The sequence below is a fragment of the Pseudophryne corroboree genome, chromosome 11, assembly GCF_028390025.1.
Source record: "Pseudophryne corroboree isolate aPseCor3 chromosome 11, aPseCor3.hap2, whole genome shotgun sequence".
NCBI classification, from domain to species: Eukaryota; Metazoa; Chordata; class Amphibia; order Anura; family Myobatrachidae; genus Pseudophryne; species Pseudophryne corroboree.
Genome location: NC_086454.1, coordinates 130,672,429 through 130,697,091, shown reverse-complemented (window position 1 = coordinate 130,697,091; position 24,663 = coordinate 130,672,429). Strand labels below are relative to the sequence as shown.

The following is a 24,663-nucleotide window of genomic DNA, read 5'->3' as shown; positions in this document are numbered from 1 at the left end:
GATGGCACTGGCCGAGGAGGGGGGACCAGCTTTCCAGAAAAAGCAATATAGGAAGCAGTTGCCCTCTCCCTTGGATTTAAATGCCACCCCCTGTGGAGCATGTGGGGGCTATGGTTTTTTATAGCGATTATTTTTAGGAAGCATGGACATGCCCCCATGCCAGTAACAAAACCCTACATGGCTCTCTATGATCCTGGTGAGGGCCGCTGGGTGACCGCCCCGTTGCCCTGCTGTGAATCCGGCACTGTGTGTTTTTGTGAATGCATTTTGCACCAGCGGTTTTGCACCAGTGTTTTTGATGGAAAATAACCAACACAGCATTAGCTCCATTGTAAGCTTTATCTTTCCTTTGCACTTTTGCACCTATTATTGTGTATAGACTCATTTTAGCTTTCTATGCTTTTATATTCTCCTCTGATTGGGTTTGTTTATATTTTGTAAATGCATTATTCTTACTAATTATAACAACATCCATGTGTATGATCAAATTAAGCAATACTCTCCATATTCAGCTCTCAGGCAGAATTTTAATAATATTTAATCATCTCTGTTATACAGTATTTAGTGAAACAAGTATCTTGCATTTTATGTCTCAAATCTCAGTCTTGAAGTGAAGGTCTGTGCCCGACATCTGTCTCTTGTAGTCCTCAAACTTCTCATTCTGAGCAACAGTGAACTGGTTTTTCCAGTCACCAACCACACCTTAGTAAAGAAAACAAGTTTATTTCCATTATATCACAGTAATGTTATTTGTCTTTCTAGCATGGCTCATATTTATTCAAGCAAATATACTGTAAATTTAACTAGAAGATGTACGGGATCTGTTATCTACAATACTTGGAGGTTTGTGTAATTGGTATATTATGATTAATATATACAAAAAAATATTTATAATTGAACCCCATCTGTGTACTGTCACTAGCACCCCAGTATGAAGAGATGCTCAGTCAGGATCCATTTAATTTGCCAGCTATCAAGATCCAGATGGTCAGGATCCCGACGCCGGAATCATGCCACGTGGCAATGCCGTCAGCCGGAATCCCGGCAAAACAGGACTATTCCCACTCATGGGTGTCCATGACACTCATAGAGTGGGAATAGATCCTGTGGCGAGTGCAGGCAGCATTATGAGAAGTAACGTACTGGCATAGTTGTGCTCGCCCTGCTGCTGTAACGATTTCTAGGGTTCTCTGTGTGTGCGTACTTGAAAAGATGTCAGCTGAAGCCAGGTGAAAATTAAGTAAAGTTTATTGTGGAAAAAGTGGTAGTAACAATATATATAAACTGGATCCTTGATTACATGGAACAAAACACGATATTTCCCAATAATAGAAATGGCAGGTAAAATAAACAAGGAGGAAGGTTATGCTTGAATATTGATATATTTCAGGTTAAACATAGATGCGAAATCAACATGAAGATATCCGGGTTTAAATCAAGCAGGGGCAAAATAACATACCAAAAACGGAGTGATCAGGCAGGAATGGAAACAAACTGCAAATAATAGTCCAGGAATGCAGATGCTGACCCGGCAGGGTAAGAAGTCCAGAAGCAAGGCACATGAACTAGCAAACTGCAGGGAAGTCTCCAAGATGTATATAAGGCAGAATCTGGACAGGATTACTGGAGAGAGCCCAGTCGCACTCCAGACGGAACCACAATGATCTGCACCTAGATGCTGGTGAGCTGGAGTTAAATAGCAGCACCAGGTGTTGGGCTCCAGGTGCACACAATCAGGTAATTACCCTGCAGAGGCAGTGTGCAACTGCCATTCGGACCTGAGGCAACAAGTGAGACCCCTAGAGGCAGGAATGAGATAATGCAAGGCAAAACAAACACAGACATTCCTAACATTATCCCCCCCTTAAACAGGCGGATTCCAGACGCCTCAAAGTTCACCTTCTCTTCTTTTTTCCTCTTTTCTTTATGGGTTGCCTAACCCTATTTGAAGGTGTCACAAAGACACTATTAGGCAATACTGGTCCATCAATAACGAGTCTCGGATCATCCAGAAGCTCGCTCTCAGAGTCGGAGCCACAACCCAGCGGTAGAACTGACCTCTTATTTTCCTGGATGGAATCAAGAGCGGATGGTAAATTTGTAGATGCTAAACTTGCCGAGCAATCTGCGTGAACACCTAGAGATACCTGCCCACATCTGAAAAACTGAGGGTGCTCCCCAGACTGCAAAGGCAGGTTCTCAGACGGGCACACCTTAATAGACTCATCTAGGAGAGTGAGGACAGTTGGTGGACTGAATCTTTCGGTCACAGCCTTGAGGAAAGCGGGCAAATCTTGTAACACTGGATCTCCCTTATCTATAAGACCATTTACCCACTTCAAGGCCCTCCCTCTGAATCTCATACATAAGTTAGCAATGATATCAATAGGGGACAAGTCATCAAAACTCAGATAATATCTGAAGAGAGCTAAACAGTGAGAGATATTTCCATAAAAGTAAGGCAGTTCCTCAACGACTTGGGTTTCCAAATTAGATTTTACATCAGGGAGGATAGACAACTGTGGCCTCTCAGACAAGACGGACTTTTCTTGCACCTTAGACAGAGAAGTCTCAGATGGCCTCGGCTGGGCAGATACCTCGGGCAAATCTTGGATCTCGGGCATGGCAGGCACCTCTATCTGGTGCTGGACAGGCGGAACCCCCTCCTGGGGCTGGGCAGGCGGAACCCCCTCCTGGGGCTGGGCAGGCAGAACCCCCTCCTGGGGCTGGGCAGGCAGAACCCCCTCCTGGGGCTGGGCAGGCAGAGCCCCCTCCTGGGGCTGGGCAGGCAGAGCCCCCTCCTGGGGCTGGACAGGCCTTGGCCGGACCTCTGGCAAGGTGGACACCTCTCGGACCTCTGGCAAGGCGGGAACCTCTCGGACCTCTGGCAAGGCGTGGACCTCTGGCAAGGCGGGCACCTCTCGGACCTCTGGCAAGGCGGGCACCTCTCAGACCTCTGGCAAGGCGGGCACCTCTCGGACCTCTGGCGAAGCGGACACCTCTCGGACCTCTGGCGAAGCGGACACCTCTCGGACCTCTGGCGAAGCGGACACCTCTCGGACCTCTGGCGAAGCGGACACCTCTCGGACCTCTGGCGAAGCGGACACCTCTCGGACCTCTGGCAAGGCGAACTTGGATGACTGAGTGACCCATGAGGCAAGGGCAACAGGGACCTCATGCCGTGAGGCAAGGGCAACAGGGACCTCATGCCGTGAGGCAAGGGCAACAGGGACCTCATGCCGTGAGGCAAGGGCAACAGGGACCTCATGCCGTGAGGCAAGGGCAACAGGGACCTCATGCCGTGAGGCAATGGCAACAGGGACCTCATGCCGTGAGGCAAGGGCAACAGGGACCTCATGCCGTGAGGCAAGGGCAACAGGGACCTCATGCCGTGAGGCAAGGGCAACAGGGACCTCATGCCGTGAGGCAAGGGCAGCAGGGACCTCATGCCGTGAGGCAAGGGCAGCAGGGACCTCATGCCGTGAGGCAAGGGCAGCAGGGACCTCATGCCGTGAGGCAAGGGCAGCAGGGACCTCATGCCGTGAGGCAAGGGCAGCAGGGACCTCATGACGTGAGGCAAGGGCAGCAGGGACCTCATGACGTGAGGCAAGGGCAGCAGGGACCTCATGACGTGAGGCAAGGGCAGCAGGGACCTCATGCCCGAAGGCAAGGGCAGCAGGGACCTCATGCCCGAAGGCAAGGGCAGCAGGGACCTCATGCCCGAAGGCAAGGGCAGCAGGGCCGGACACCCCTCCTGGGGTCGCAGGGCCGGACACCCCTCCTGGGGTCGCAGGGCCGGACACCCCTCCTGGGGTCGCAGGGCCGGACACCCCTCCTGGGGTCGCAGGGCCGGACACCCCTCCTGGGGTCGCTTGGACGGACACCACTCCTTTCGAAATTTGAGCACCACAGTGGCATAACTGAGCAGAATTTGGCACTATGGCAGAATGAGGAAAGCTCTTTTTATGTTTGCGAGCAGGACATAACTGAATAAAATGTCCCGACCTGCCGCAATAAAAACAGAGCTTCTTATCCCTTCTATGTCTCCTTTCTTCCTCAGAGAGGCTGGGTCGTGGAAAGCTCCAAAACTTGCCTTTGCTCATGCTAGGAAAACAGCAGCCAGAATTGAGAGCACCAGACTGATCTTTTCCCCTTTTTCCCTGCGTCTCCTTAAAGGGAGCAGGTAATCTTACTGAACCTTCAGGCAGAGCAGACAGTATCTCTGAAGACAGGATTTGAATACCCTCCAGTTTCTCTCTGAAATCCACCAGCAATGTAGAACTCAAAAACGGCAAAAACTTGAGAGGCAGGGAACCTTTCTGAAGTGAAGCCATTTTATCAGATTCAGCTGTACAACAAAACTCCTGCACACGTTTATTTGGGCAGATCATTCTGTAACGATTTCTAGGGTTCTCTGTGTGTGCGTACTTGAAAAGATGTCAGCTGAAGCCAGGTGAAAATTAAGTAAAGTTTATTGTGGAAAAAGTGGTAGTAACAATATATATAAACTGGATCCTTGATTACATGGAACAAAACACGATATTTCCCAATAATAGAAATGGCAGGTAAAATAAACAAGGAGGAAGGTTATGCTTGAATATTGATATATTTCAGGTTAAACATAGATGCGAAATCAACATGAAGATATCCGGGTTTAAATCAAGCAGGGGCAAAATAACATACCAAAAACGGAGTGATCAGGCAGGAATGGAAACAAACTGCAAATAATAGTCCAGGAATGCAGATGCTGACCCGGCAGGGTAAGAAGTCCAGAAGCAAGGCACATGAACTAGCAAACTGCAGGGAAGTCTCCAAGATGTATATAAGGCAGAATCTGGACAGGATTACTGGAGAGAGCCCAGTCGCACTCCAGACGGAACCACAATGATCTGCACCTAGATGCTGGTGAGCTGGAGTTAAATAGCAGCACCAGGTGTTGGGCTCCAGGTGCACACAATCAGGTAATTACCCTGCAGAGGCAGTGTGCAACTGCCATTCGGACCTGAGGCAACAAGTGAGACCCCTAGAAGCAGGAATGAGATAATGCAAGGCAAAACAAACACAGACATTCCTAACAGCTGCATTCTGGCAGGCGTGATGCCGCTGTCAGGATATGCACTTTTCTTGCTGATTTCCTCCGCTATCAGTTATAGGTCCCACTTGAAATGTTATGTGAGGTTATGTGTTGCATTATTGGTAAAGCTTTTTGCATTGACAGTTTTTTACTTTTGGAGAAACACTACATGTAAAGCTCAGTACACACTATGCAATTATTTGTTGGATTCGGGAGCGCATCAAGAGAGGAGGAGGCCCGTGTGCAGGGTATCCGGATAGTAGGTCGACGTGGATTGGGTCGACAGTCAAAAGGTCGACCAGTATTGGTTGAAAATGACATGGTCGACACCGGATAAAGGATGACACATTAAAATGGCTGGCACTGGACAGTTCGACACATGAAAAGGTTGACATGACTTTTTTTTTCCAAAAATGTTATATTTAACTTTTCATACTTTTTGCCAGGAAAATAGCCACTGCGCCATTTTCCCAGTGGTTTCTGCAGTGCTGCTGCTGCAGACGCGGGACTTCAGAGGGTAAGTATTGAAAAATTGGGTGCATGATGTGTGGTGTGAGCCCCCTGGACCCTAGGGACGTTGGTGCACGGCAAACACTGCACTCATTATAGATTTGCCAGTGGTTGGATTATTGGATAGTGCGTATGCAGAAGCGTTAGCTTCATATGCTTCTGCAACAGTAAGATTGGGATGTCGGGAACTGGTATGCTTCACAGCTTATCTCGTTTGCAACCTCCTGATCCTGTTAAGGAGATCTGAAGGAAGTATTCTACACACTGAGTTAGAAGTTGCTCAGTGAGTACACACCAGTCCGATAATCTCTCTGTCAGATCAGAGCATTTATGGATCAGAAGAAGTTATCAGATAATGTGTACCCATGGAAAAAAAAGAGTCTAAATTAATACACTCAAACCCCTTTTAACATCACCGCAATACCTAGGATCCCGTTACAAGCATATGGAGAGCCAGCTCATGTCCTCTCCATGTGCCGGCAGAGGGAAGCCCATGCAATAAACCGTCCAGCCTGCAGTATAAATGGGTTTCAAGGTGTTGTGACATGGTTTGAAACCGTTTTCAGTGACCCAGGCTGGACCCAGGTTTTTAGTGTAAAAAGAGTATAAAAGAGAATGTAGAACTGTAAGTAAAGGCAAGAAAATATTTTATATGAAGACCACCTTGGTAGCTACATAGTTACATCAAAAGTGCCTACTTTCCTGGAATGATTGGGATACTGATGAATATCAGGGATTTCTCTGTAACTCCATATATTTGCGTAAACTGTTTTAGCTAAAATGAAATGTTACCTTTTCTCATGAATGAAGTAGAGGACTGGTCTAGTAGTTCATTGGGTAGGGTTTTATAATTGACCATGTCATTGTTTTTCATTTCTTCAAAGGAGGTGTGGAAAGCAATCTTCTCTAGAATATCATCGCTCATCTCTACTTCTAAGAATTGTAGAATCTTCCTGATTTCAGTCTTTCATTTCTATTAAAGAACATATTGATGGGTGGGATATTATGGTGATAATTTGCCAAACTGTACCAATTTTCTCTATTCATTTTAACGGCAAATCTTTCAATCTTATTTTCAGTACAAAAGGATCTATCACATATGATTCTTGCAAATGTCTTACTTAGGGGTCTATCTACTAACCCTTGGATGGAGATAAAGAAAGTGGATGGAGATAAAGTCCCAGCCAATCGGCTCCTAACTGTGATTTTTCAAACCCAGCCTGTGACATGACAGTTAGGAGCGGATTGGCTGGTACTTTATCTCTGTCCACTGTATTTCCATCCAAGGCTTAGTAAATAGACCTCTTAATTCCTTAAACCGATTGTGACAATACTCAGTGGGAAAAGTCTATTGCAGGGTTTAACAGGTGAAGCCAGTGAACTGTTGAGGACTGCTTGACCACTCTTAGACATGATGGTGGGGAATTATTTTCTCATCAATAAGCGGCATTCCAGCATTCCAGAGCAGCAAATAGCCATCTATATTGTGAGTTTTGCCTCACACTGCAAAGCAGGAAAATTTGCAAAGTCTTTGCCACCATGATTGGCTGATATGTGCATATCTGAGCAGTGGTGCAAGTGGGCGGGTACGGGTGGGTACGGCGTACCCGTAAGAATTTAGCCGTGGGTACGCCGTACCCACACCGACGGGCCGCCGCTCCTCTTCCTTCCCTCCCTCCCCCACGCCGCACCGCCGCACACGCCTCTGATGTGAGGGCAGGAGAGTGCAGCCTGCGCCTCTCGTTCCCCTCAGTCTCCGGTGGGTGTTTCAGTTTACTTCAGCGCCGATCCGTGAGCCAATCAGAGCTCGCACCCGCGAGCTCTGATTGGCTCACGGATCGGCGCTGAATTAAACTGAGACACCCGCCGAAGACTGAGGGGAACGAGAGGCGCAGGCTGCACTCTCCTTCCCTCACATGACAGACAGGAGGACAGCGACGGCAGCGGTGAGTAGGGGAGGGGGGCATGTTATACCTGGCACTGGGGGGGCATGTATACCTGGCACTGGGGGCATATCTGGCACAGGGGGGCATATATACCTGGCACTGGGGGCATATCTGGCACAGGGGGGCATATATACCTGGCACTGGGGGATATCTGGCACAGGGGGGCATGTATACCTGGCACTGGGGGCATATCTGGCACAGGGGGGCATATATACCTGGCACTGGGGGCATATCTGGCACAGGGGGGCATATATACCTGGCACTGGGGGATATCTGGCACAGGGGGGCATGTATACCTGGCACTGGGGGCATATCTGGCACAGGGAGGCATATATACCTGGCACTGGGGGATATCTGGCACAGGGGGGCATGTATACCTGGCACTGGGGGATATCTGGCACTGGGGGGGCATGTTATACCTGGCACTGGGGGATATCTGGCACTGGGGGGGCATGTTATACCTGGCACTGGGGGATATCTGGCACTGGGGGGGCATGTATACCTGGCACTGGGGGATATCTGGCACTGGGGGGGCATGTATACCTGGCACTGGGGGATATCTGGCACTGGGGGGGCATGTATACCTGGCACTGGGGGATATCTGGCACTGGGGGCATATCTAGCACAGGGGGGCATATATACCTGGCACTGGGGGATATCTGGCACAGGGGGGCATGTATACCTGGCACTGGAGGATATCTGGCACTGGGGGCATATCTGGCACTGTAGGGGCATTTCTGTATCTGGCACGGGGGGCAATGTATATCTGACACAGTGGGGGCATTTGTGTATCTAGCACTGTGGGGCAATGTGTATCTGACACTGTGAGGCAATGTATGGCACTCTGGGGGCATTTCTGTATCTGGCACTGTGGGGCAATGTGTATCTGGCACTGTGGGGCAATGTGCATCTGGCACTGTGGGGCAATGTGCATCTGGCACTGTGGGGCAATGTGTATCTGGCACTCTGGGGACATTTGTGTATCTGGCACTGTGGGGCAATGTGTATCTGGCACTGTGGGGCAATGTGTATCTGGCACTCTGGGGACATTTGTGTATCTGGCACTGTGGGGCAATGTGCATCTGGCACTGTGGGGCAATGTGTATCTGGCACTGTGAGGCAATGTGTATCTGACACTCTGGGGACATTTGTGTATCTGGCACTCTGGGGACATTTGTGTATCTGGCACTGTGGGGCAATGTGTATCTGGCACTGTGGGGTTATATGTATCTGGCACTGTGGGGCAATGTATATCTAGCACTGTGGTGCAACGTGTATCTGACACTATTGGGGTCATACGTGTATCTGCCCCTCCCCCATATGTGTATCACGCCCCCATTTTCATTGGCCACGCCCCATGTGGCATTTGGCCACACCCATTTTTTTGCGCGCGCGCCTTCGGCGCGCGCACACAGTACCCGTAAGACATTTTTTCTACTTGCACCACTGTATCTGAGTATGACAACAATAGCATGCAACATATTATGCTGAATTGAATTCTTCCCAAAAGTGTTAAAATTAGCCACTCACGTTATCTTACCCTTGGGTTCTTGCTGGGATTGTTAAAATATGCCGGGAAGTTGACAAAAATGTATGATAAACGCAAGGGACAAAAACCACACATATTTAAGAAGGGGAGGAGCTATTTTAAACCACTCCCTCCCATAAGCCCCTCTGTATACACACAACCAGATACCTAAACCACTGAGGCCATATAGGGATAACTTGTGTGGATAACTAAGGAATTACAATCAATCTGTAATAAAAAACAAACATAAATGAAATCAGAAAAACAAAACCTACATGCAGTACATAGACAGAATATAATTTAACAGTGAATTTGTCCAAATAGGGATTAACAGTCATTAAAAATAGTCCTATTATACAGGTACTAGACAATTATATAGCTACTAGACAATCGAGAGTCCTTAAGGTACCTTTATTCGGTGTGCCTGGTTTCCACCTTTCTCCACACCACCTATATCTGTCCGGTACTTGTTATATATCTATATATAAATATTCTTTGTTGTCAGGCTCTGATTACATGAAATGATCTTGATAGAGGCTTTTACCTATAGCAACCTCCATTCCCATATGTTCACTAGTGTCTGGTCCCCAGGACTGAAACATGAAATAGTGATAGATTACCATGTTCAATTTCCAGATAGAAGCAGGTGAATATGCAGTACAGATGACTAACCTTTTGGTGCCACACCAAGGCTCCAGATGGTGATAGCAGAATGTAGTACCAAGGACAGCCAATGGGCACAGCTTAGTTAGCAGCAGCACCATCTAGCTCAGCAGGGGTTAATCCAGGCAATAGATGATGAGCAAAGCAAGTGAGCACTTACAATACTGTAGGTCATTCAGGCAGTAGAATTTAAGCAGAGTCGAGGTACATATGTAGCGTACAGTCTGGTCAGCATATAATTTACCGTTGACATACAAAAAGTAGACACAAGGCACAGATCAGTCCAGGGGACAAACTAGTAGAATTAGGATACTAAGGTCTATGTGATGCAGCACAACAGCAGGCAAGACACCATCCCCAAGCTGTTGGCTCATAAAACAGTACCACAGTGATAAATAAGCTGTCTGGATGTGGTATTGGTGCAGGACTAGTCCCCAGGGGAAATAATGGTGGAGCAGTGGGATTCAGCTGAGCATTAGGTTCTAACTATTTACCACTGCTTTGTTAATTGGGTATGTGTCCAGTTTTACATATGGCTTAGCATATGTTGACTTTACCACTTTTAGATCTTCATAGAATAAATACAGGATGTTGTAGTCGTGCTTCTTTTCCCACCAGCCTTTAACATGGTCATGCCAAGAACCATAGCACACTGCAATAGAAACACAAATGTTTAAGTATGGTATGAAGTCACTTCTTCTTGATTCCATTTACAGGTTCATTTTCTTACCATTGCCCTTCATATAATTATCAAGGAATATGTCCCAGGGACCAGGATCAGGCAATGGTTTGGCCATGTTGTGGAAAAAGAAATATGACGCTGCCACATCTTTGGCATTTCTTGCAACATAAATAACCTGAGAAGAGCAAATAATAGACATTTTAGACTAATGGAAGCTCTTTGTGTCTAAAATTGTTTATTTACTGGGCGTGTCCTAGGTCACTGAATTACGTCTGTAGCTAAAGTATATCTCTCTAAATATTTGTTATGTAAACAAGGTGAAATTGCTTAAACTTTTATTGTGTTTGCATTTCTCACAATGCTTTTATTACTACAGCACAGTCATTATATTGTACTGTTGCTTTTTTTAGGGGCAGATTTAACAATGAGTGATATCACTCGTTCCGACTAACAAATGGTGATTCAGCCAATCAGCTCCTGTCATTTTTCAAATACATGACATGAGGAGCTATTGCTGCTGCTTACTAATATACAGGGCTGCCATCACAAATTGTGGGGCCTGGGACTGACAAAATAGGCAGGGACCCCCTGGGCAGAGCTGTGGATATTGTGGATGGGGCTACAATGTGGGTGGGGCATCAATTGGTGCATAAACTTGTTTAAAACAATTGTCAATTTTTTGGCTGTGAGGCTGGATGTTATTATAACTTGTCACTCTATCATAATATATATATATATATATATATATATATATATATATATATATATATTAGTGATGTGCACCGGAAATTTTTCGGGTTTTGTGTTTTGGTTTTGTATTCGGTTCCGCGGCCGTGTTTTGGATTCGGATGCGTTTTGGCAAAACCTCCCTGAAAATTTTTTGTCGGATTCGGGTGTGCTTTGGATTTGGGTGTTTTTTACAAAAAACCCTCAAAAACAGCTTAAATCATAGAATTTGGGGGTCATTTTGATCCCATAGTATTATTAACCTCAATAACCATAATTTCCACTCATTTTCAGTCTATTCTGAACACCTCACAATATTATTTTTAGTCCCAAAATTTGCACCGAGGTCGCTGGATGGCTAAGCTAAGCGACACAAGTGGCCGACACAAACACCTGGCCCATCTAGGAGTGGCACTGCAGTGTCAGACAGGATGGCCCTTCAAAAAAATAGTCCCCAAACAGCACATGATGCAAAGAAAAAAAGAGGCGCAATGAGGTAGCTGTGTGACTAAGCTAAGCGACCCAAGTGGCCGACACAAACACCTGGCCCATCTAGGAGTGGCACTGCAGTGTCAGACAGGATGGCACCTCAAAAAATAGTCCCCAAACAGCACATGATGCAAAGAAAAAAAGAGGCGCACCAAGGTCGCTGTGTGACTAAGCTAAGCGACACAAGTGGCCGACACAAACACCTGGCCCATCTAGGAGTGGCACTGCAGCTTTCTAGCGAGAGGATGAGTGCTTCCATCCTCATGTGAATCTGAACCACTAGCCATGAACATAGGCCAGGGCCTCAGCCGTTCCTTGCCACTCCGTGCCATAAATGGCATATTGGAAAGTTTACGCTTCTCATCAGACGCTTTCAATTTTGATTTTTGGGTCATTTTACTGAACTTTTGTTTTTTGGATTTTACATGCTCTTTACTATGACATTGGGCATCGGCCTTGGCAGACGACGTTGATGGCATTTCATCGTCTCGGCCATCACTAGTGGCAGCAGCTACAGCACGAGGTGGAAGTGGATCTTGATCTTTCCCTATTTTAACCTCCACATTTTTATTCTCCATTTTTTAATGTGTGGAATTATATGCCAGTATCAATAGCAATGGCCTACTACTATATATACTGCGCACAACTGAAATGCACCACAGGTATGGATGTATAGTATACTTTACGACACAGAGGTAGGTAGAGCAGTGGCCTTCCGTACCGTACTGCTATATATACTGGTGGTCACTGTCAGCAAAACTCTGCACTGTACTCCTCCTATATAATATACTGGTGGTCCCCAGTCCCCAGAATAAAGCAGTGTGAGCACAGATATATGCAGCACACTGAGCACAGATATGGAGTGTTTTTCAGGCAGACAACGTATACTGGTGGTCACTGTCAGCAAAACTCTGCACTGTACTCCTCCTATATAATACAGCTGCTCCCCAGTCCACACAATTAAGCAATGTGAGCACAGATATATGCAGCACACTGAGCACAGATATGGAGTGTTTTTCAGGCAGACAACGTATACTGGTGGTCACTGTCAGCAAAACTCTGCACTGTACTCCTGCTATATAATACAGCTGCTCCCCAGTCCCCACAATTAAGGAATAAGCACAAATATTTTTGCATCAAGATTAATAAACGGAGAGGACGCAAGCCACGTCCTCTCCCTAACATTTCCAATGCACGAGTGAAAAGGGCAGCGATGCGCGGCTGTTTATATAGAATCCAAATCTCGCGAGAATTTGACAGCGGGATGATGACGTTCGGGCGCGCTCGGGTTAACCGAGCCATACGGGAGAATCCGAGTATGCCTCGGACCCGTGTAAAATGGGTGAAGTTCAAGGGGGTTCGGTTTCCGAGATATATATATATATTATAAGGGCACGGTCGTGCCCTTATATTAAGGCTGAATCGAACAAACGGAATTCTCCCATAGGGAACTTCTGAGATGGGGGCATGGTGTTTGAGGGGCTACACCTCAAAACTGATTGGACGTACCGAGCTGAAATTTGGCATGGACGTGTAGAATCGTCACCCGCTGCTGCATGCCAAATTTCAGGGCAAAATAATAAAAAATGAGGAATTGGGAGTAAGCTAAAGTTCCAACTGTCAGTTTTTTTCTGCCACTCCCTCTGTGGCTTTTTGACACCGTTTTCCTATAGAATGAATGAGGATTTTTTTGGGAAGGCATAACTCAGGATAGAGGACAAATTAAGACTTGGGGTTTGTTTTATTAGATAGAGTATGTCCCAGTGTAGTGCCTTTTGGGGTTGTGGTTTTTCAAAAAGTTATAGTTTTTTTTTAATTAAGTAAAATATGCCCCATTTTAAAGATAGGGCTTTTCAATTTGTTGCGCCTGCGCAGTGGCCGCCAGCAGGGGGTGGCATAATGGCTCTAGTAGCCTCACGCGCTGTGTACTGGCAGTTGTGCACGAGGAGAGCGCGGGAAGCAGTGTCTCGTGCATGACGAGGACAGCTGCAGGCGGCGGGAGGAGGAGAAGGAGGGAGCCTCTACAAGACCCGGAGGAGATCGCGGGACGTGAGCGACGGAGGGAGCCTTACTGGGGGAGGAGAACGACGGAGCAGTCACACGGAGAGAGCCGGAAGAAGTTGGAAGAAGCCGGGTCCCCTTCAGGAGTGTCAGCGGGAGGAGATAGCCGCAGCTCGGAGGAAGCCGGCAAGATGTATGCCATCCTTTCTTATTTTTCTTATACTTCTCCCGCCCGCCCTGCTGTGTCCGCCCCCCGCCCGCCCGGCTGTGTCCGCCCGGCCGTGTCCGCCCAGCCTGCTGTGCCCGCCCGCCCTGCTGTGTCCGCCCGCCCGCACTGCTGTGTCCGCCCGGCCGCCCGCCCGGCCGTGTCCGCCCGGCCTGCTGTGCCCGTCATCCGATGCTGTGTCCGTCCTCCGATGCTGTGTCCGTCCTCCGCCCGCCAGCCCTCCCGCCCTGCTGTGTACGCCCACCCTCCCTGCTGTGTACGCCCACCCCCCCTGCTGTGTACGCCCACCCCCCCCCACCCTCCCTGCTGTGTACGCCCACCCCCCCACCCTCCCTGCTGTGTACGCCCATCCCCCCCACCCTCCCTGCTGTGTCCGTCCTCCGCCCTCCTTGCTGTGTATGCCCACCCCGCCCTCCCTGCTGTGTACGCCCACCCCGCCCTCCCTGCTGTGTACGCCCATCCCCCCCCGCCCTCCCTGCTGGGTACGCCCATCCCCGCCCTCCCTGCTGTGTACGCCCATCCCCCCCGCCCTCCCTGCTGTGTACGCCCCCCCCCCGCCCTCCCTGCTGTGTACGCCCACCCCCCCGCCCTCCCTGCTGTGTACTCCCACCCCCCCGCCCTCCCTGCTGTGTACGCCCAGCCCCCCGCCCTCCCTGCTGTGTACGCCCAGCCCCCCGCCCTCCCTGCTGTGTACGCACCCCCCCCCGCCCTCCCTGCTGTGTACGCCCATCCCCCCCCGCCCTCCCTGCTGTGTACGCCCATCCCCCCCCGCCCTCCCTGCTGTGTACGCCCATCCCCCCCCGCCCTCCCTGCTGTGTACGCCCACCCCCGCCTTCCCTGCTGTGTACGCCCATCCCCCCACCCTCCCTGCTGTGTACGCCCACCCCCCCCGCCCTCCCTGCTGTGTACGCCCATCCCCCCCGCCCTCCCTGCTGTGTACGCCCATCCCCCCCCGCCCTCCCTGCTGTGTACGCCCATTCCCCCCCGCCCTCCCTGCTGTGTACGCCCATCCCCCCGCCCTCCCTGCTGTGTACGCCCATCCCCCCGCCCTCCCTGCTGTGTCCGCCCATTCCCCCCCCCGCCCTCCCTGCTGTGTCCGCCATTTCCCCCCCCCCGCCCTCCCTGCTGTGTCCGCCCATTCCCCCCCGCCCTCCCTGCTGTGTACGCCCATCCCCCCCGCCCTCCCTGCTGTGTCCGTCCATACCCCCCGCCCTCCCTGCTGTGTCCGTCCATCCCCCCCCGCCCTCCCTGCTGTGTCCGTCCATCCCCCCCCCCGCCCTCCCTGCTGTGTCCGTCCATCCCCCCCCGCCCTCCCTGCTGTGTCCGTCCATCCCCCCCCCGCCCTCCCTGCTGTGTCCGTCCATCCCCCCCCCGCCCTCCCTGCTGTGTCCGTCCATCCCCCCCCCGCCCTCCCTGCTGTGTCCGTCCATCCCCCCCCGCCCTCCCTGCTGTGTCCGTCCATCCCCCCCCGCCCTCCCTGCTGTGTCCGTCCATCCCCCCCGCCCTCCCTGCTGTGTCCGTCCATCCCCCCCGCCCTCCCTGCTGTGTCCGTCCACCCCCCCCCCTGCCCTCCCTGCTGTGTCCGTCCATCCCCCCTTGCCCTCCCTGCTGTGTCCGTCCACCCCCCCCGCCCTCCCTGCTGTGTCCGTCCATCCCCCCCCGCCCTCCCTGCTGTGTCCGTCCATCCCCCCCCGCCCTCCCTGCTGTGTCCGTCCATCCCCCCCGCCCTCCCTGCTGTGTACGCCCACCCCCCCCGCCCTCCCTGCTGTGTACGCCCATCCTCCCCGCCCTCCCTGCTGTGTACGCCCATCCCCCCCCCGCCCTCCCTGCTGTGTACGCCCATCCCCCCCCGCCCTCCCTGCTGTGTACGCCCACCCCCCCGCCCTCCCTGCTGTGTATGCCCACCCCCCCGCCCTCCCTGCTGTGTACGCCAATCCCCCCCGCCCTCCCTGCTGTGTACGCCCACCCCCCCGCCCTCCCTGCTGTGTACGCACCCCCCCCCGCCCTCCCTGCTGTGTACGCCCATCCCCCCCCCCGCCCTCCCTGCTGTGTACGCCCATCCCCCCCCGCCCTCCCTGCTGTGTACGCCCATCCCCCCCGCCCTCCCTGCTGTGTACGCCCATCCCCCCCGCCCTCCCTGCTGTGTACGCCCATTCCCCCGCCCTCCCTGCTGTGTACGCCCATCCCCCCGCCCTCCCTGCTGTGTACTCCCATCCCCCTGCCCTCCCTGCTGTGTACGCCCATCCACCCCCGCCCTCCCTGCTGTGTACGCCCATCCCCCCCGCCTTCCCTGCTGTGTACGCCCATCCCCCCCGCCCTCCCTGCTGTGTACGCCCATCCCCCCCGCCCTCCCTGCTGTGTACGCCCATCCCCCCCACCCTCCCTGCTGTGTACGCCCATCCCCCCCCCCGCCCTCCCTGCTGTGTACGCCCATTCCCCCCGCCCTCCCTGCTGTGTACGCCCACCCCCCCCACCCTCCCTGCTGTGTACGCCCACCCTCCCTGCTGTGTATGCCCACCCTCCCCACCCTCCCTGCTGTGTACGCCCACCCCCCCACCCTCCCTGCTGTGTACGCCCACCCCCCCCACACCCTCCCTGCTGTGTACGCCCCCCCACCCTCCCTGCTGTGTACGCCCACCCCCCCACCCTCCCTGCTGTGTACGCCCATCCCCCCCACCCTCCCTGCTGTGTCCGTCCTCCGCCCTCCTTGCTGTGTATGCCCACCCCGCCCTCCCTGCTGTGTACGCCCACCCCGCCCTCCCTGCTGTGTACGCCCATCCCCCCCGCCCTCCCTGCTGGGTACGCCCCCCCCCCCCCGCCCTCCCTGCTGTGTACGCCCACCCCCCCGCCCTCCCTGCTGTGTACGCCCACCCCCCCGCCCTCCCTGCTGTGTACGCCCACCCCCCCGCCCTCCCTGCTGTGTACGCCCAGCCCCCCGCCCTCCCTGCTGTGTACGCACCCCCCCCGCCCTCCCTGCTGTGTACGCCCATCCCCCCCGCCCTCCCTGCTGTGTACGCCCATTCCCCCCCGCCCTCCCTGCTGTGTACGCCCACCCCCCCCCGCCTTCCCTGCTGTGTACGCCCATCCCCCCACCCTCCCTGCTGTGTACGCCCATCCCCCCCCCGCCCTCCCTGCTGTGTACGCCCATCCCCCCGCCCTCCCTGCTGTGTACGCCCATCCCACCCGCCCTCCCTGCTGTGTACGCCCATTCCCCCCCGCCCTCCCTGCTGTGTACGCCCATCCCCCCGCCCTCCCTGCTGTGTACGCCCATCCCCCCGCCCTCCCTGCTGTGTCCGCCCATCCCCCCCCCGCCCTCCCTGCTGTGTCCGCCATTTCCACCCCCCGCCCTCCCTGCTGTGTCCGCCCATTCCCCCCCGCCCTCCCTGCTGTGTACGCCCATCCCCCCCGCCCTCCCTGCTGTGTCCGTCCATACCCCCCGCCCTCCCTGCTGTGTCCGTCCATCCCCCCCCCGCACTCCCTGCTGTGTCCGTCCATCCCCCCCCGCCCTCCCTGCTGTGTCCGTCCATCCCCCCCCGCCCTCCCTGCTGTGTCCGTCCATCCCCCCCCCCGCCCTCCCTGCTGTGTCCGTCCATCCCCCCCCCGCACTCCCTGCTGTGTCCGTCCATCCCCCCCCGCCCTCCCTGCTGTGTCCGTCCATCCCCCCCCGCCCTCCCTGCTGTGTCCGTCCATCCCCCCCCGCCCTCCCTGCTGTGTCCGTCCATCCCCCCCGCCCTCCCTGCTGTGTACGCCCATCCCCCCCCGCCCTCCCTGCTGTGTACGCCCATCCCCCCCCGCCCTCCCTGCTGTGTACGCCCATCCCCCCCGCCCTCCCTGCTGTGTACGCCCATCCCCCCCCCGCCCTCCCTGCTGTGTACGCCCATCCCCCCCGCCCTCCCTGCTGTGTACGCCCACCCCCCCGCCCTCCCTGCTGTGTACGCCAATCCCCCCCGCCCTCCCTGCTGTGTACGCCCACCCCCCCGCCCTCCCTGCTGTGTACGCACCCCCCCCCCGCCCTCCCTGCTGTGTACGCCCATCCCCCCCGCCCTCCCTGCTGTGTACGCCCATCCCCCCGCCCTCCCTGCTGTGTACGCCCATCCCCCCGCCCTCCCTGCTGTGTACTCCCATCCCCCTGCCCTCCCTGCTGTGTACGCCCATCCACCCCCGCCCTCCCTGCTGTGTACGCCCATCCCCCCCCCGCCTTCCCTGCTGTGTACGCCCATCCACCCCCGCCCTCCCTGCTGTGTACGCCCATCCCCCCCCCCGCCTTCCCTGCTGTGTACGCCCATCCCCCCCGCCCTCCCTGCTGTGTACGCCCATCCCCCCCGCCCTCCCTGCTGTGTACGCCCATCCCCCCCCCGCCCTCCCTGCTGTGTACGCCCATCCCCCCCCGCCCTCCCTGCTGTGTACGCCCATCCCCCCCTGCCCTCCCTGCTGTGTACGCCCACCCCCCCGCCCTCCCTGCTATGTACGCCAATCCCCCCCGCCCTCCCTGCTGTGTACGCCCACCCCCCCGCCCTCCCTGCTGTGTACGCCCATCCCCCCCCGCCCTCCCTGCTGTGTACGCCCACCCCCCCGCCCTCCCTGCTGTGTACGCCAATCCCCCCCGCCCTCCCTGCTGTGTACGCCCACCCCCCCGCCCTCCCTGCTGTGTACGCACCCCCCCCCCCGCCCTCCCTGCTGTGTACGCCCATCCCCCCCGCCCTCCCTGCTGTGTACGCCCATCCCCCCCGCCCTCCCTGCTGTGTACGCCCATCCCCCCCGCCCTCCCTGCTGTGTACGCCCATCCCCCCCCCGCCCTCCCTGCTGTGTACGCCCATCCCCCCCGCCCTCCCTGCTGTGTACGCCCACCCCCCCACCCTCCCTGCTATGTACGCCAATCCCCCCCGCCCTCCCTGCTGTGTATGCCCACCCCCCCGCCCTCCCTGCTGTGTACGCACCCCCCCCCCGCCCTCCCTGCTGTGTACGCCCATCCCCCCCGCCCTCCCTGCTGTGCACGCCCATCCCCCCCGCCCTCCCTGCTGTGTACGCCCATCCCCCCCGCCCTCCCTGCTGTGTACGCCCATCCCCCCGCCCTCCCTGCTGTGTACGCCCATCCCCCTGCCCTCCCTGCTGTGTACTCCCATCCCCCTGCCCTCCCTGCTGTGTACGCCCATCCACCCCCGCCCTCCCTGCTGTGTACGCCCATCCCCCCCCGCCTTCCCTGCTGTGTACGCCCATCCCCCCCGCCCTCCCTGCTGTGTACGCCCATCCCCCCCGCCCTCCCTGCTGTGTACGCCCATCCCCCCCGCCCTCCCTGCTGTGTACGCCCATCCCCCCCGCCCTCCCTGCTGTGTACGCCCATCCCCCCCGCCCTCCCTGCTGTGTCCGTCCATCCCCCCCGCCCTCCCTGCTGTGTACGCCCACCCCCCCGCCCTCCCTGCTATGTACGCCAATCCCCCCCGCCCTCCCTGCTGTGTACGCCCATCCCCCCCGCCCTCCCTGCTGTGTACGCCCATCCCCCCCGCCCTCCCTGCTGTGTACGCCCATCCCCCCCGCCCTCCCTGCTGTGTACGCCCATCCCCCCCGCCCTCCCTGCTGTGTACGCCCACCCCCCCGCCCTCCCTGCTATGTACGCCAATCCCCCCCGCCCTCCCTGCTGTGTACGCCCACCCCCCCGCCCTCCCTGCTGTGTACGCCCATCCCCCCCCGCCCTCCCTGCTGTGTACGCCCACCCCCCCGCCCTCCCTGCTGTGTACGCCAATCCCCCCCGCCCTCCCTGCTGTGTACGCCCACCCCCCCGCCCTCCCTGCTGTGTACGCACCCCCCCCCCGCCCTCCCTGCTGTGTACGCCCATCCCCCCCCGCCCTCCCTGCTGTGTACGCCCATCCCCCCCGCCCTCCCTGCTGTGTACGCCCATCCCCCCCGCCCTCCCTGCTGTGTACGCCCATCCCCCCCCCGCCCTCCCTGCTGTGTACGCCCATCCCCCCCGCCCTCCCTGCTGTGTACGCCCACCCCCCCACCCTCCCTGCTATGTACGCCAATCCCCCCCGCCCTCCCTGCTGTGTATGCCCACCCCCCCGCCCTCCCTGCTGTGTACGCACCCCCCCCCCCGCCCTCCCTGCTGTGTACGCCCATCCCCCCCGCCCTCCCTGCTGTGCACGCCCATCCCCCCCGCCCTCCCTGCTGTGTACGCCCATCCCCCCCGCCCTCCCTGCTGTGTACGCCCATCCCCCCGCCCTCCCTGCTGTGTACGCCCATCCCCCTGCCCTCCCTGCTGTGTACTCCCATCCCCCTGCCCTCCCTGCTGTGTACGCCCATCCACCCCCGCCCTCCCTGCTGTGTACGCCCATCCCCCCCCCGCCTTCCCTGCTGTGTACGCCCATCCCCCCCGCCCTCCCTGCTGTGTACGCCCATCCCCCCCGCCCTCCCTGCTGTGTACGCCCATCCCCCCCGCCCTCCCTGCTGTGTACGCCCATTCCCCCCCGCCCTCCCTGCTGTGTACGCCCATCCCCCCGCCCTCCCTGCTGTGTACGCCCATCCCCCAGCCCTCCCTGCTGTGTCCGCCATTTCCTCCCCCCGCCCTCCCTGCTGTGTCCGCCCATTCCCCCCCGCCCTCCCTGCTGTGTACGCCCATCCCCCCCGCCCTCCCTGCTGTGTCCGTCCATACCCCCCGCCCTCCCTGCTGTGTCCGTCCATCCCCCCCCCGCCCTCCCTGCTGTGTCCGTCCATCCCCCCCCCGCCCTCCCTGCTGTGTCCGTCCATCCCCCCCCCGCCCTCCCTGCTGTATCCGTCCATCCCCCCCCCGCCCTCCCTGCTGTGTCCGCCATTTCCCCCCCCCCGCCCTCCCTGCTGTGTCCGCCCATTCCCCCCCGCCCTCCCTGCTGTGTACGCCCATCCCCCCCGCCCTCCCTGCTGTGTCCGTCCATACCCCCCGCCCTCCCTGCTGTGTCCGTCCATCCCCCCCCCGCCCTCCCTGCTGTGTCCGTCCATCCCCCCCCCGCCCTCCCTGCTGTGTCCGTCCATCCCCCCCCCGCCCTCCCTGCTGTGTCCGTCCATCCCCCCCCGCCCTCCCTGCTGTGTCCGTCCATCCCCCCCCCCGCCCTCCCTGCTGTGTCCGTCCATCCCCGCCCGCCCTCCCTGCTGTGTCCGTCCATCCCCCCCGCCCTCCCTGCTGTGTCCGTCCATATCCCTGCTGTGTCCGTCCATCCCCCCCCGCCCTCCCTGCTGTGTCCGTCCATCCCCCCCGCCCTCCCTGCTGTGTCCGTCCATCCCCCCCGCCCTCCCTGCTGTGTCCGTCCATCCCCCCCGCCCTCCCTGCTGTGTCCGTCCATCCCCCCCCCGCCCTCCCTGCTGTGTCCGTCCATCCCCCCCGCCCTCCCTGCTGTGTCCGTCCATCCCCCCCGCCCTCCCTGCTGTGTCCGTCCATCCCCCCCTGCTGTGTCCGTCCACCCCCCCCCCCGCCCTCCCTGCTCTGTCCGTCCACCCCCCCCTACCCTCCCTGCTGTGTCCGTCCATCCCCCCCCGCCCTCCCTGCTGTGTCCGTCCATCCCCCCCCGCCCTCCCTGCTGTGTCCGTCCATCCCCCCGCCCTCCCTGCTGTGTCCGTCCATCCCCCCCCCGCCCTCCCTGCTGTGTCAGTCCATCCCCCCCCGCCCTCCCTGCTGTGTCCGTCCATCCCCCCGCCCTCCCTGCTGTGTCCGTCCATCCCCCCCCCGCCCTCCCTGCTGTGTCCGTCCATCCCCCCCGCCCTCCCTGCTGTGTCCGTCCATCCCCCCCGCCCTCCCTGCTGTGTCCGTCCATCCCCCCCCCGCCCTCCCTGCTGTGTCCGTCCATCCCCCCGCCCTCCCTGCTGTGTCCGTCCATCCCCCCCCCGCCCTCCCTGCTGTGTCCGTCCATCCCCCCCCCGCCCTCCCTGCTGTGTCCGTCCATCCCCCCCGCCCTCCCTGCTGTGTCCGTCCATCCCCCCCCCGCCCTCCCTGCTGTGTCCGTCCATCCCCCCCCCGCCCTCCCTGCTGTGTCCGTCCATCCCCCCCGCCCTCCCTGCTGTGTCCGTCCATCCCTCCCGCCCTCCCTGCTGTGTCCGTCCATCCCTCCCTGCCGTCCCCAGACGCAGCACCTGATACTCACACGGACCTGACACACACGCACACATTCACACGCAGCGCCTGACACACACAGTCGCGCAGCGCCTGACACACACAGACGCGCAGCGCCTGACACACACAGACGCGCAGCGCCTGACACACACAGACGCGCAGCGCCTGACACACACAGACACGCAGCGCCTGACACACACAGACGCGCAGCGCCTGACACACACAGACGCGCAGCGCCTGACACACACAGACGCGCAGCACCTGACACACACAGACGCAGCACCTGACACACACACACACGCAGCACCTGACACACACGCAGCACCTGACACATGCACTCACACGCAGCACCTGACATACTCACACGCAGCACCTGACACACACGCAGACACGCAGACACGCAGCACCTGACACACACACACACACACATGCAGCACCTGACACACGCAGACATGCAGCACCTGACACACGCAGCACCTGACACACGCAGACACGCAGCACTTGACATACACACACACACACACGCAGCACCTGACACACACACACACAGCACCTGACATTCAGACATGCAGCGCCTGACACACACACACACACGCAGACATGCAGCGCCTGACATGCAGCACCTGACAGACACACACACAGACATGCAGCACCTGACACACACACACACACACACACACAAATATGCAGCACTTGACACACCCACACACATAGACATGCAGCACCTGACACACACACACACACACGCAGCACCTGACACACACACACACACAGACGCAGCACATGACACTCACACGGACCTGACACATGCACACACTCACACGCAGCACCTGACACACACACACAGACGCGCAGCGCCTGACACACACAGACGCGCAGCGCCTGACACACACAGACGCGCAGCGCCTGACACACACACACAGGCACTCAGCACCTGACACACACATAGACGCGCAGCACCTGACACACACACACAGACGCGCAGCACCTGACACACACACACAGACGCGCAGCGCCTGACACACACACAGACGCGCAGCGCCTGACACACACACACAGACGCGCAGCGCCTGACACACACACACACACAGACGCGCAGCGCCTGACACACACACACAGACGCGCAGCGCCTGACAGACACAGACACACAGCGCCTGACAGACACGCGCACTCACACGCAGCGCCTGACAGACACGCGCACACGCACTCACACGCAGCACCTGACACGCACACACACTCACACGCAGCGCTTGACACGCACACACACTCACACGCAGCGCCTGACACGCACACACACTCACACGCAGCGCCTGACACGCACACGCACATACTAGTGATGAGTGGGTTCGGTTCGTCGGAATCCGGACCCCCCGAACTTCACCCATTTTACACGAGGCAGGCTCGAACCTTCCCGTCTTGCTCGGCTAACCCAAGCGCGCCCGAATGTCATCATCCCGCTGTCGGATTCCCACGAGATTCGGATGTCTGCATTCGTGGAAAGGGGTCCCATGTGTAAACATGGGACCCCTTTCAGTCCGTCTGGTCCGAGTGTTCGGTTTGTTGTTTTGCCAAGTACGTGGATTTAATCTGGATCCTGGATCAGGTGAGTATAATTATCTTTTATTTTCAGGTACCCGTGGATTCTACTTGGAGAAGAGGACCGACTGCTTCGTGTCAACATAGGTAAGTATGTGTGTGTCGGCAGGTGTGAAATAAAGTTATACTTTCACGGTGTCTGTGTCCTGTTTTTATTTGGGTATTTTTTTTCCAGTAGAACTACAGGTACCAGCGGGCCCGTTTTTCTCCCGCATGCTGGTACTTGTGGTTCTCAAAGTACCAGCTTGCGGGGGAGGCTTGCTGGGACTTGTAGTACTACTGGAAAAAACAATATTCTTTCAATTTTCTCAAGGCTATCAGCCTCCCATCCGCAGCCCTTGGATGGGGGGGACAGCCTCGGGCTTCACCCCTGGCCCTTGGGTGGCTGAGGGGGGGACCCCTTGATTGAAGGGGTCCCCACTCCCCCAGGGTACCCCGGCCAGGGGTGACTAGTTGGATATTTAATGCCACGGCCGCAGGGCACTGTATAAAAGTGACCCCCGGCTGTGGCATTATCTGTCCAGCTAGTGGAGCCCGATGCTGGTGTAAAAAATACGGGGGACCCCTACTCTTTTTGTCCCCCGTATTTTTTGCACCAGCACCAGGCGCAGAGCCCGGCGCTGGTTTTAAAAATACGGGGGATCCCCTGTCCGTTTTTCCCCCGGATTTTTAGAACCAGGACCGGCTCGAAGAGCCCGAGGCTGGTTATGCTTTGGAGGGGGGACCCCACGCAATTTTTTTTGGGGTTTTTCACATTCCATTTAAAAAAAAACCCCAAATAATAATCTTTTAAAAAATATATAAATAATACTTGTGCCTCCAAAAAAGACAAACCAAGTACCTAATCCAGGCATTCCCAACCGCGGTCCTCAAGGCACACTAACAGTGCAGGTTTTAGTGATATCCAGGCTGCAGCACAGATGGTTAAATCAAAATAACTGAGCTAATAATTAAGTCACCTGTGCTGCAGCCTGGATATCACTAAAACATGCACTGTTGGTATGCCTTGAGGACCGTGGTTGGGAATGCCTGACCTAATCCCTTCTAATATAAATAGATATGCTATTACCCAAAAAAAAAACAGCAAAAAAAACATGTTTTTACATTTTTTATTAAATTCCGCCAGCAAAGTGTGGCGGATTGAAAAT

At 56.6% G+C, this 24,663-nt stretch overlaps 1 pseudogene; it reads right to left on the bottom strand.

Annotated features, from left to right (window-relative positions):
- Positions 1–278: 278 nt before the first annotated feature.
- Positions 279–24,663, bottom strand: part of LOC134969095 (sulfotransferase 1 family member D1-like) — a 286,533-nt pseudogene continuing 262,148 nt past the window's right edge.